The 13,895-nt window shown below is 39.8% G+C and overlaps 1 protein-coding gene across 1 annotated transcript in view; it reads right to left on the bottom strand.

Moving 5' to 3' along the window:
• LOC122792770 (WD40 repeat-containing protein SMU1-like) overlaps positions 1-13,895 on the bottom strand; it is a 445,652-nt gene that overhangs the window by 336,652 nt on the left and 95,105 nt on the right. The gene's annotated exons all lie outside the window — the stretch shown is intronic.

The following is a 13,895-nucleotide window of genomic DNA, read 5'->3' as shown; positions in this document are numbered from 1 at the left end:
TTTATTGTTGGCCGAACGTTTTTTTTTCAAAGTTTTTATCAACCGTATGTTTTCACGGTTTAAATTTTAAATTTATAATATATACACAGTCTAAATTTTCATCCTTTACTTGTACACTTGTGTCAGCACTTATCTTAATATACTATGCTTAATTTCAGGCCAGTCTGTAACTGCTTCCATGACTTAAGAGGTTTCTGGCATGCCTCCTAAATGGTCATGCCACATGAGAATGGCCCTGGTAAGTAAAGAACTGACTTGTAATACATTTTCAGGAAATCGGGATGCCTGCAAATAATGGTGATTATCTGCTCAGAAATGCAGACAAATGTAAAGAAGCTCCTCTGCCATACTTCCATCCTCCAGTTCACATTAACCACTTTCAGACCAAAGGTCTCCACATGAAAAACATAAATCATAAATTTGGCAAGAATATTAGGAGTCAGGCCGCCCTTTTAATCAAGCCTGTATTCTGTTTAAGAAGAAAGCAGTATGATACAAAGCTTTATATATACGATGATTCCAGTAAAAACGTGCATCACCTTCAACTGTTCATTTACAACTTGCTGGCAGTTGGCCATAAAACATAAGGGGTTACAGGACTCTGTTAGACACAACGCTGGAAATAATTATTTCTTTGACAAATGTGCCAAACAATTTAGAATGTTTAGTCACAGGATTAGAAATGTCCAACAGTACTTTTCCTGTCTTTAGCTGCCTAAGTGGCAATCTCTTTTAGGTCAGAAAGTCAGACTTGAACCACTCCTCACATGCTGCAGAACCAGCATAAAAATAGCTTTCAAATAATTCTGAACCCTTTGAAAAACACCTAAACCTACTCAGTCATAACGCACATCATAACACACATCAAGGATACCAAAACACGTGCAATGGAGGTTTAGCCGGCATGCTAAGTCATAATTAAATTAGTATATTTCAATTCTCCCGATTCAAGATATACAGACATTAGTAAAAGATGATGTCAACATCTTCATAAGAATTAATCATTGCAGAGAATATCAGATTACCCACAGTCAAGATTCAATCCCTTTAACTAAAACCAATCAATGGCAGGCTTTAGAAACAACCTTTAAGCTTGAAATGAAACAAATGACATTAAAAACAGGCTTGACCTTTCAATGAACTTCTGAAGATCAAATTCTAAAAAGGCGAAGACAATTTCTTCAGGTAAGAGCCAGCCAGAATACATTTTTCTTCAAAGGTGGTTCAGAGGTAGAATTCTGTCAAGAAATGTCATAAAGAATACTACCTACTTTTGAAAGCTACATCACTACTGCAGAGCTCTCTCCTGTAGTTTACTGCCAACCACAACAATTTCAGGGTCAATGAAGACTGACCATCAGTCTTACACTTTACTGGATTAAACTTCTTCTGTCATCTTGTAACTTCACAAATCAACACTCAAAACATGGAAAAACTATTATTCTCTTAAATCCTTTCTCAAGATATAGACAAGTGTAATATGCAATTATAGCTTCGGAATGGATCCAAAAAATGGGTAAGCCCGTTTCCAAATTGACTATCTTCTTGGCTCAGAAACGCCATTACTTTCTTCTACCATCAAAATAGTGTCCTTACCTTCCAAAATAAAGGCTCACTCTACTAGATCGATAGTTACCTCAGTGGCCTTTCATTCCAGAGCCTCTATGGATGACATCTTCGCAGCAGCCACTTGGGCAAGACCTCATACCTTTGTCACTCACTACAAATTGGATTTGGCCTCCAGGGGAAGAGCATCTTTTGGTTCTATGGTGCTCAGGAATGTCCTTCCTTAAGGCCACCCAGGACTCAAGTAGCTGGGAACTCGGTCCTATTAATAAGGAATGAATGAAGATTTACAACATCAGATAAAGAAGTTATGTCTTACCATAACGTTCCATCTGTGTTGCAGATCTTTAGTCATTCATTACTGAAAGGACTTCGGTTGCATCCTCGGAACTGACACGGCTGGTACCAAGCTCACGCCAGCCAAAAACTCTCAGCTAAGACCTACCCACAATGCCCCTCTCAAAGTCTCTTCAGATCGGGTTTGCCCGCCCTTACAGTATAAAAGGATTAATAACGATAGGGTATCTGCTCAGACAGAGCCTCCTTCTAATTAATAAGGAGATCCTAAAGTCCACCAGGAGTCCAGGCAGGGGGAAGGAGGGCAGGAAGCAATGAATGAATGAATGAAGATCTATAACACAAATGGAACGTTATGGTAAGACATAACTTCTTTATCAGAGGATGTAAATCTTCATTCATTCCTTACTAATAGGACAGAGTCCCCAGCTACTGGAGTCCTGGGTGGCCTTAAGGAAGGACATTCCTGAGCACCATAGAACCAAAAGATGCTCTTCCCCTGGAGGCCAAATCCAATTTGCAATGAGAGACAAAGGTATGAGGTCTTGCCCAAGTGGCTGCTGTGCAGATATCATCCATAGAGGCTCTGGAATGAAAGGCCACTGAGGTAGCTATCGATCTAGTAGAGTGAGCCTTTATTTTGGAAGGCAAGGACACTTTGTTGTGATGGTAGATGAAAGTAATGGCGTTTCTGAGCCAAGAAGATAAAGTCATTTTGGAAACGGGCTTACCCATTCTGGGTCCTGCAAAAGCTACAACAATTGAACCATTTTTCTGAAATATTTAATTCTGTCCCAGTAGAAATGAAGTTGCCTATGAACATAGAGGGTATGCAGAAGGTATTCCCGTCCATTTGAATGGTGGGAAAAGAAAACCGGTAGGTCAGTAGATTGATGGAGAAACCAGAAATGACCTTGGGCAAAAAGGAGGGGTTAAATACGTAAAGAAACTCTTTCCCTATGGAAAATCAAGTATGATCTCTGGACACTCAAGGCCTGCAACTTGGTTAGTCTTCTCATTGAGGTAAGGGCTACTAGAAGCAGAGCTTCCCCAAGACAAAAATTTTATATCACAGGAGTTAGAAGGCTTGAAAGGAGGACTTGTTAATGACTGAAGCACCAAAGTCAAGTCCCATGGTTCTATAGGTGGCTTGACAGGAGGTTTAATATGTAATACTCCTTTCATGAAGGCTTTGCACAGTCGGTGTGACATAACAGATGAATTGTCAAGTCCACTGTGAACATTTTCAATAGCTGCTAGATGTATTGTAATTGCTGATGCTGAAGCTCCTGTGTGCAACAGGGTAGTGAGATACCGTAGGATCTTCTGAATAGGCATAGAAAAGGGGTCCATGTTTTGTTCCTTGGCCCATCTAGAGAACCACTTACTGAAAAAAGAAGTTATGTCTTACCATAACATTCCATCTGTGTTGATTTTCATTCATTCATTACTGATGAGTTATCAGTTCTGTCCTTGGAACCAAGCCAGACAATATCAAGCTTGCGTCAGCCAAAAATTCTCGCGCCAAAGATAGCACATTTCTTTTTTTTTTTTTTTTTTTTTTTAAACAGATAGCTAGGAAGGAGTACCAGCAATGATACTAAGAAATACCAACAGGTAAAAAAAGGGCCTACCAAGGTAGGGAAGGAGTAGTAGTACCAACGATGGTACGAAATAACTACCAAGTTTGTGGGGTATGGTTTAGTCAGGAAAAGGTAGGGTTTAGTAACAAGAGATAACCTTAGAAGAAAAACTGACTAAGGGAAAGTAATTAGTCTATAAAAACTACAAAGAACTACAAAAAGCTACACTTAACCAGAGTCTGACGAGGAACACTGCAAACGAGATCTGAAGAGACTATGAGAGGGGCATTGTGGGTAGGTCTTAGCTGAGAGTTTTTGGCTGGTGTGAGCTTGGTTCTGGCCATGTCGGTTCCGAGGACGGAACCAAAGTCCTTTCAGTAAGGAATGAATGAAGATTTACATCATCAGATCTAAACATTTTAACCCAGAAATAATTAAATTGATCTCCTACGGCTGTAATTACACACTATCAGTATTTAATATAAAGTATAATTTATCTGCCTGACAATTACAGATTCCTTATAAGTGCACAGCAAGAACTGTACACAAAAATCTGAAAATATGCTTTCACAAACTACTTAACATGCATAAAATCATGTTAAGTGATAAAACCCTTAACACAAGGGAAACCCACTACAAAAAAAAAAAAAGAAGAGAAAAAAAAACATGGGTTTCCTTCTCTTGTGCAATAGTTTCTGCCTAAAGCCATGGCAGTAAATAAAATATTGGTACTCTGAAACAGTACTTTCCTATCAGCCATAGAAAACAACTTGGAGTTCTACTGGAATATTAAAAATAAATGATCCTTTCTCAGAGTCATCAAGTGGATTCAGATTCAGGCAGTGTGTGTATACATTTGGTCTACAGCCAATGACCGTCCACAGTCTATTTTACTGCGCACAAAAAAAAAAGGGTGTCATGGAACCTGCCTGCTGGGATTGCTGTATAACCCAACCAGTATTGTGAAGATGGACAATGAAATATCATCCAGTTACTACATGTGAAGATGGACAATGAAATATCATCCAGTTACTACATGCAAACCTGTGTCAGGTTAGCCTTCTCAAAGGCATTCCCTGAACAACAAAGATCATAAAAGCCCACAAGGGCAATATTCTAAAGGTTTACAGAAAATACATGCTGTAAAAAAAGAATCAAATCAAAGTAGGATACAAACTGAAAAAGGGTAAAAACAAATGGAGATGCAGTACAGCAAGAAACCACAATCGATACACAGTCACTAAAAAATATAGAATATTTATCTACCACTATGCAAGTATACCACAGGATGCAACAGACGTGGGAGCCAAAACTGGGGAACAAATTTTAAACAATTAATAACTCTGCCATATGAGCAAACAGGCAAGGAGGTGGCAATGTCAAAATGATTAACACGGCAGTTAACATGCTGGCTCTCAACTCAAAATCCAGAGCTTAGTTTATTATAAGTAGAACATGTGTGGTCTGTATGTGTGTCCATGTGAGCTTTCTTCGGGTATTTGTATTTCTTATCATATTCTAAAGGCACGGTTGCTCAAGCTGACTAGCCTCTCTTAAAAATAGAACCTAGGTTTTTACTGTGGATTCCCTCCCAAGCCTGTTATGTAAAGAAGCCCAAGGATCAATAACAATCTTAACAAAACAAAAAACTAAAAGTGAATGAACAAGAACACCAGCAGTCACACAGAACAGGCAAAAGATGCTCACTTTTCAGAATTGTTTCCTCCAACTTCTTTCAGTGCTTTAAACTTGACTCAGACTACTGGGCATACTTCTTATCAAATGGTATGAGGTAAAAACAGCAGACTGCAAATGAAGATGTACTTGCACAACTCCTGAATGAAAAATGTTAGTCCCTTACTTTCTTATATTCTTTCCAAGCACTTCATCCTCGGTTACCGGTCCAAATTATATTATCCTCCTCATTTTCTCCTTTTTCCTTCTACTTACTCCAAAACACACTCTTACCTTTAATACCAGCCCTCTATTTTTTCCTCTTCTCTCATAGGTATGTACTAGGCTAGCTGCCCTTGAAAGCCATTTTAAGCCTAGACAGTTTCCCTTTTTGTGCTTGAAATAACTTATTCCATTTGGTTACAGATTGACCTTGCCCATTTCATGGTTGATAATTATATACCCTAATGAGATCACACCACAGATAATTTGAGGGGACCCATGTATGGGATAATAGCATTTAGGAGCTACATTTGTCCATTAGTGGTACAGGGATAGTCCTTGTGTAAACTTTCCGTTTCTAGTCTGTAGATCTAAGCTGCACTTGAATATGGACAGTGATGAACCTTGTTTTACGTAGATGGGCAGTCTGTTTCACAGCAGCGGTATCCTCTGCGAGATGTACACTTGTCCCTCCCAACTGTTCTACTGATGTTGCAGAAGAGATTTAGATCCCTAGACAGAGTATTTCTGGTGTCATTTAACTTGCTGATGTGCAGTAAACCAATCAGTAAGGGGTCGGAGTCTGTAGAATACAGAGCACAGTGATAGTGCTTTGAGTTGAGGTCCATGTAGAACATGTTATTTAGACCTTGTATCCTTTTAGTACGGTATCTCTGAGTGTGTTCCAGCGGTTGCATGTGTCTGGATAGATACATACCAAAGGGGGTATTTATAGTCAATGACTGGCCTAATGAGGACTGAGTAAAGGGGGACAATGGCATACCGAGATCTAGGCACAATTCCTTTGTTTATAAGCTGTGCAATATAAAAGGACTTCCTTGCAGCAATAGACACATGCTAAGTCACTGTCCACATAAGTTCCCAAACTCCAAACAATTATGTCAACTATTGGAAGCGTATTGCCAATGTGGTAGTTCCCTGGGTAGATGACTTCACAAAGGATACAATAATGCAGTTTTTTGCCTTTAGTTTGTCCATAATTTTGGCACCAGTTATTTACTTGAAACAAACCTTTCTGCAGGACGGCAAAGTCATTTGGGGATTCAATGACTGCTTCTAACTTGCAGTCATCTACAGACTTGTCAGCCAGAGTCCTTTGATATTGGATTACTTCAGAAAAGTAGATACCAAACAAGAGAGGTCCCAATAAAGAACCCTGGGGGACTTCACTGGTGACTAGTCTCTTTGTGGAGTTAACTTTCCTTATTTGATTACCTGGGTCCTACCCTTGAGCCACTTGGCAGTCCAATGTGTGACACAGTAAAGCTAAATAAACTGGAAATGAATCCCTATGCCAGAGTGTGAATTTTGTCAAAAGCTTTGGCCAGATCGAGGTATGCAGTGTCTACCATTTTGCCTTCATCCATTGCTTTGGTGACCTTTTCAAAAAAGTTCACCAGGATGAGAAAGCATGGCTTGACCTTGACTAATCCAAACTGATATGGGTCCAGTGTCTGGAGGTTCACCCTGTCCTGTTTGATTAAAGTCTTTCCATGGCTTTGCATACTAGGCTGGTCAGACTTGTGGGTCTGTAACTGCCCAAGTCTGTGGAAGTTCCTCCCTTATGCAGGAAATGACTGCAGCTGTTCTCCATTTGCTTGGTACAAAACCTGTATGGAGGCGGAGATTGAAATGGGTTAGGGGCGTGGCTAAATTATGCTTCCTGCTATTTACGATACATACGTGGATATTGTCAGGACCCATCATTTTAGTATTTTTAGATTCTGATAGCACTTTTAAGACTTGGTCTTTTGTGACAGCTGAAGCAATCCAGTTTCCGTTATATCTCAAAGGAAAGATGGAGGGGAGAAAGAGGTTCGGTTATAGCTAAATTTATCAGCTAGTAGGTTCGCTATATCTTTAGTCTCAGTGTAGTCAACACAGTTCAAAATCAGCTCAGTGCATTGCTGCATTGCAGTGGCAGCTAGTGACTTCAAATCAAAAGGGGGCTGCAGGAGAGAGCTGAATGGGTGGGGTCAATGGGAATGGGTGTGACCAACTAGAAAGGAGAGGAGCTATGCTCAAAACCACAAAAACTTTAATTAAATACGCTGCCCTGGGTGCCAAACCATCATTACGGGAGTCCAATCAAGACAAAATGAAGTGTAGAAGAATAAAAATATTTCAATCCATTGGCTGCATGACAGCTTACTTAATATCTAGATGGAAACAAAAAGGATGTGAGGCATGAAAAAATAAATTACTTTGTAAATACATTACTGGAATGCCATTCAAAATCAAGTATAAGAAAAACAAGCAGCACTTAACTCAAATCACTTCTCCTTGCACTCCATTTCTAATTATAATTTATATTCAGCTTTATTAAAGTACCAAGTAACATGCTGAAAGTAGCAATCTCTGTGATACCCTCATTTGTAAAAATGTTTCTTATCCAGAAAAGACCTGCTGCCTGACAACTATCTACTTGTTTCATGGGGAAAACATGATCAAAGTAAAAAAATGAAAAGCAAACAAGAAACAAGCTCAACATATATTGCTTAAAGGATTACTGCACAGGATATGGACCACGTATGATAGATTGGCATTCTGTTTAGTTTGCAGGTAAAGCCTGTAATGAGCTTAACATAATCTAATCCTGGCCTTTATTACAAATACAGTCATATGCATTTCAATACCCAAGGCTTATACATTTTCTAGTTATGCAAGTATTCTCTGCATGGCAACAACAGAAAGGCTTTCAAAGTTGGCAATACTGCTTATTAAAACTTACTTGCATCTTACAATATCAGACAACCTTACCTGATGGTCATTAAAGCACTGCTACTTAAATACAGAGCAAAAGGCACTTTCTGAATAATAATAAGCATATATCAACAGTATAAAAATGACAGAAACCAGAACATTCTGCAAAATCAATGACAGATGAAAAGCCACTGTAGTACTTGTGTTTACCTTGGATGGGGGGGGGGAATAGTCTGCACATTTACACTGCATAACTGCTCCTTGCCTTGCTTCGACACATCCAGAGTCACTACATGGGGGAGTGGGGTGCAACAAGTTTGTCACAATTTGAAATGTCTCTGGCTGACTGCGATGGCCCTGACACATTTGTCATACCTCTCAACCTCAGAGCAAGAAAACTGGTCGAAGCCATACATAGAAGTGGGACAAAGGCCCAAAAATAAGGACAAATTTAAAATATTACTCTTATAAACTTAGAAAGATAATAGAATAGTAGGTCTTGTATTAGTATGAATTTTCTGAAAGGTACGAAATCTGAAACTCAAATGTCTTTCATTATTTTCTAACTTCAGTCTTTAATGATTTGCCACTAATTTTCCAAAAAAACACAATTTTATGAAAAATGGACCAAAAATGTGATGCAAAAATATAAAATAGCCACACAATACAGCTGGGAACCTGTCAAAGAAGGGGCAATTTTAATATTAGTACTGTTAACTTGAGCAGCTGACAAAATAAAATAATTTACATGCATTTCTGAAATAAAAGTAATCAATAACCGATAATTACAGTTATTTATTAATTGTAAACCCTCCATGTTTTCTTCCAAAATTGCCATTTTGCAGAGGGATTATTAGGGGAAGAGCAACATTTTGAGCCAAAATCGGGGACAGTTGAGAGGCTTGGATATGCCTAATTCTATAAAGCAACTTTATTTGCACGTACCTCTCAACCTGTTAATGCAGGAAATCTGGACAAGGCCAAATATATTGGGGGAACATACAAACACTACTAAAAATTGCTCTTGTATAAACTTAAGACAGTTGCTTGAATAACAGGTCTTGCTGTAGCATGCATTTTTCTGAAGGTTATGACGTAAAACTCAATGTCTGTCATTTAGTGACTTCATTCCTAAATGATTTGCCAGAAAACCACACATTTTATGAGGAACAATAAGAAGCAAACATCTATTCATTCTGCAAAAATATGCACAGCTGAGAGCTATAGTTCAACCAGGGCTGTCTGAGTTTGCTGCCCTTCCCCTCTCAAAATCATGGTCGATTGGAGCCTCCCTCCTGCAACCATTCCAGTGTTCTATTTCTTGGTTATTTGCCCCATTTACCATAAACACTGTAATGTGCATACTGCTTTACTTCTGCAATGATTTGGATTTCATTTGAAAGTTTTATTTTGCATTTTTACAGCACAAATCCCAATAGATATCTGCTATCAAAGCAAGCAGTCTCACAATGAAAACAGACTTAGCATTAAAACTTCTCTGCCCTTGAAACTCACATGCATTGAAACAGCATTGAAACACACATTCAAAGAAAATACATTTTGCCAGTGGCAGATAAAGATCAACTTTGGGCTGTTTTCAAATCATAGGCCCCTTGAACATGAAACATACACATGCTCTTTGATACACCTTGCCGACTGTATTAAATTGTATTTCTTGTACAATACAGTACAGTTGTTAGAGAGCATTTTAAATTTATTGTTTTGAACATTAGTAAACAATGAAACAAAATGCATGCACCAATGACAAAACTACCCAATTCAGAACATTTCCATCATAAAAGTCTACTCAACCTTCTACACTCCACCAGTATCAGTAAATATGCACAATCTCTGAAGTGTAAAAGTCATCTAAATAATTCCACATTAAAGAAATCTGTAACAATGAAGAGGTTGCTGCTAGCAACAACTTTATGTGTCATTGTTTATTCATCTACAAATAAAGTGTCTGTTGCCCTTGAGGAATAAATTGCCTATGTTGCAACGCATTAAAAAAAATGATAAGCTAGTAATATCGCAATAGGGACTGTATGGCAAACTGATAATAGGTTCATAGTTACTACTCTAGGTATCTTTGCCAAAAAGGACTGCAGCATCCACTCACTTTACAACATAGTACAGTATCAGCAATGCATCTATCTACTATGGGAGTAGAACCCACAACCTTCTGCATCAAAAGCAAGTACACTACCTGTTGTGCTATTAACAATGCAAGCAGACTCAGAATAAGCAGCACTAAAGTTTTGTTCCCCTGCAGCTCTCAGCTCCTTGTAAAATCTACTCGACACACAGTTGTATCTCTGAACTTTGCAGCACAAGAAATCTTGAAAAAGCTGAAATTTATTGGGGGGGGGGGACAAAAGCCCAAAAACCAGGGACGCATTTTAAACATCACTTGTACAATGTTGGAAAGTTGCTAGAATAAAATACTGTGTTATCACCATACATTTCACTGCCACGTCTTTAACCCAGGGGACCCTGTGCAAAACAGTCAGAGAAACATACCACTATGCCAAATCAGCTGCTTTGTGAAAGAGAGGAAGACAAACTTAAATGGCTACCATTTAGTGAATTCAGTTCTCACCACAGCTGTCGATCTCTTGGCACAAGACACCTGAACAAAGCCAATAATGGGGGAATACAGCCCCCAAACATATTCAGTGAATTCAGTTCTCACCATAGCTCTCAACCTCTTAGCAAAAAACATGTGGACAAAGCCAGTAATGGGGGGAATACAGCCCCCAAACATTGAATGAATTCAGTTCTCACCATAGATAGGTCTCAACCTTAGCACAAAATACATGGACAAAGCCAATAATGGGGGAATACAGTCCCAAAAATAGAGACAAATTTCAAATATCCACGTTATAAACTTAGACATCTGCTAGGATAAACAGTTTTGTGTTACCATGTACTTTCTGAAGAATATGAAGCCTGAAATTCAAATGCCTGTTATTTTTAAACATTTAACCAGGAAACTAGTCTGACTTGGAACAAAAGACAATTTTCAGCAGAGCAGGGAGAAACTCCAGACACATCTTTGTAAGATGGGAGGACATGCAGACTCCACACAGAAGGCACCCCAGCCAAGAATCAAACCAGAGAACCTGTAGCTGTCAGGCAGCAATGCTACCAGTGCACCACTGCACTACAGACTTTGCAAGCCAAGGAAAAATGCAGATACAGAAACCACAGATTTTATGAGTAACAGAACAAATATGAGGCAAAAATCTGCAATTTTTTTTAGAAATGGTGGTGGATAGGGAATTCAGGTCCTTGCCACCTGCATCCAAGGTACAGGGTTCAAGCCTGAGTATCTCTACCCACCAGTATACAGCAACTGGGGCATTTTACACACACACACACACACACACACACACACACACACACACACACACACACACACACACACACACACACACACACACACACACACACACTCTTCACCTACCTGTTTCATGCACAGAACATATAACCAGCGACCGACCAACAGAACATGTCCGAAGCCACAGAACCCATCTGCACGATGCCCAGCCAGCAAAGCCACATAATCCAACCAGCCAGCAGCGACCAACAGAATCCATCTGCATGACACCCGTGCATGAAATCCCCGAAAGAGCTCTCAGCTCACTCCTCATTGGCCCTGAGCTCTCAGCTCACTCCTCATTGGCCCTGTTCCACATGGGAAGCAGTCCGGAACTCCTCTGTGCGGTCGTCGACTGCACAGATTCCTAGGTATCCTACAGCACAGGTTGCTGGGTACCTCTTTCTCTGCATCCGGACTGCTGATAGAGGCAGTCTGAATGGATTTTTTGTTTCACTGATTTTTTTTTTCCTTTGTTTTTTTTAGGTGGGAGGGCTGCAGACCGGCAGTCCGATAGCACGAGCTGCCCCTGCTGCATTGTGCTTTTGAGATTGTGAACATAACTAAAAAAAATGCCTTATGATAGTCTTTGGCTTGGGTATTTACTTGAGCCTCAAACTTTGCTTTAGTGGATAATTACTTCAGCCTCAAACTCATCTTTGGTGGAATAAGATCCCAAGTGGTGCATTTATCTCAGTGACAAGGACTCTAAACTTCTGGGAATTACTGTAAATTTTGGTCAAAATTCTTTTCTGTTTACTATAAAGTTTGTTGATATTACGATTCTACCATGTGGGTTTGTTTCTGGGGTTTGCCCTGCACATGCTCCTTTGAGGTACAGTTGTATCTATGCAGCTATTTACATAGTGCAGTAGTGTGCATTTCTGCATATTCAGTGGAGTTAACTGAGCTTGATGGGGATCTGAAGCTTGTCAATGTATCACTTTAGAGTATGTAGTTTGTCTTAAAGAAATTCCTAAAGGCAGGTTGGGTGGAAGAGACCTCTGGTTTCAGTTTTACTTCAAAGGAGAATGCTTTATGGTCAGACCTAACAAATGATGAACATACACAAGAAATGGTGTAAGATGCTCCCATATTAGCAAGTACAAGATGCAAGATGTTACTCCCCCTAGTGAGTACTGTGACAATTGTTCCATGGCATTTTTGCTGACAAAGTCCAGGAAATCTCCAACTACCGGTGGTTTAGGTTTCCCCAGCCTATAGTTTGATCATTTAGATCACCTAGGAAAATGGTACTGGGATTAATAGTTCATATAAACAGCACTGTGCCTTTCTTTTGTGATAGGAGTTCTATAGCTAGCCAATATATGGTGTGGGATCTTTCTGATGGTTATTTGAACATAAAGCAGCCTTGATGAGAGTATTTTCTGGATATAGATTGAGACACCTCCACCTTTTCTACCCCTCATGCGTTGCAGTTGGTCTAAACATGTGGAAGGCATTACAGTCCTGCACAGCCAAAATGCTCTCTGGTATCTTAAACCAGGTCTCCGTCACTACACAGACTTCAATGTCTTCCAGGGTGAGAAGGGCTTTGTAGGGTGTGGAGTTTCTTGTTCAGGCTCCTAGCACCATCAGTAACTCCTTCATATTTTCCTTTGATTGTTTTATTATGTTGGTAGGTTTATCAGGATGGCATTGCCTAAAAAAGGCACTATGGGGCAAGATAGTGTCTTTTGCAATAATCAAAACCCTAGAGAGGACAGACGCTGGCTATCCCTGGTGAAGCAGCATGGTCTATCGATCATATCCTCCCAGGTTGATAAATACTGGACCCCCTCTGAATGCCACCAAAAACTAAGCCAACTACTGAAGTCTATTTCTGCATACAGTATGGCATCGCCCTTGTAGAAGGTAGAATGCTGCTCAGTGCTAGGCTCATACCTGCCTTGGACACAGTCTGAGAGCTCTATCATGTCTCTCTTCATATAGTCCAGGGAGGAGCACCTCAAGTCATTGACACTAGCATGAGCTATGAGAGTCACGTGGTATTTGTTGTTCAAGGACTTGACTGCATGCATGATCTGATTAATCCTGGCACCAGACAAGTGACTTACAGTCGCTCTTTCCGTGCTCAGCTAATCTGATACGAAGTTCAGTACAGACAGTATCAGTACACTCAATATTAAGCAATTGTATTCAAAGGTATTTTAGCCTGGTGAGTAGTGTAAGTGAAGAGACTTGGCAAAATGATACGCATGTGCTTTTTGTCACCAGACAATAACAGGGAACGAGAGGGAATTAGGTTGTCAAATTCTCACAAAGGGCAGGTAACAATAGACACACTGGGTTTAAGAACACAACTACACCAGGGTGGGTGGAAATGAAAAAAACAATTAGACCCTTAGCTCTGAGCTGTCTTTGCATTAAGGCTGTTCCAGTGCAGTCAGGTCCTGAACTAGCCTCACATTCACTCAGTACACAAG

Source organism: Protopterus annectens, chromosome 2.part0, assembly GCF_019279795.1.
Source record: "Protopterus annectens isolate FY-2018-M chromosome 2.part0, PAN1.0, whole genome shotgun sequence".
Classification (NCBI taxonomy): domain Eukaryota; kingdom Metazoa; phylum Chordata; order Ceratodontiformes; family Protopteridae; genus Protopterus; species Protopterus annectens.
The sequence above is the reverse complement of the archived record's forward strand: the minus strand, read 5'-3'. Positions and strand labels throughout refer to the sequence as shown.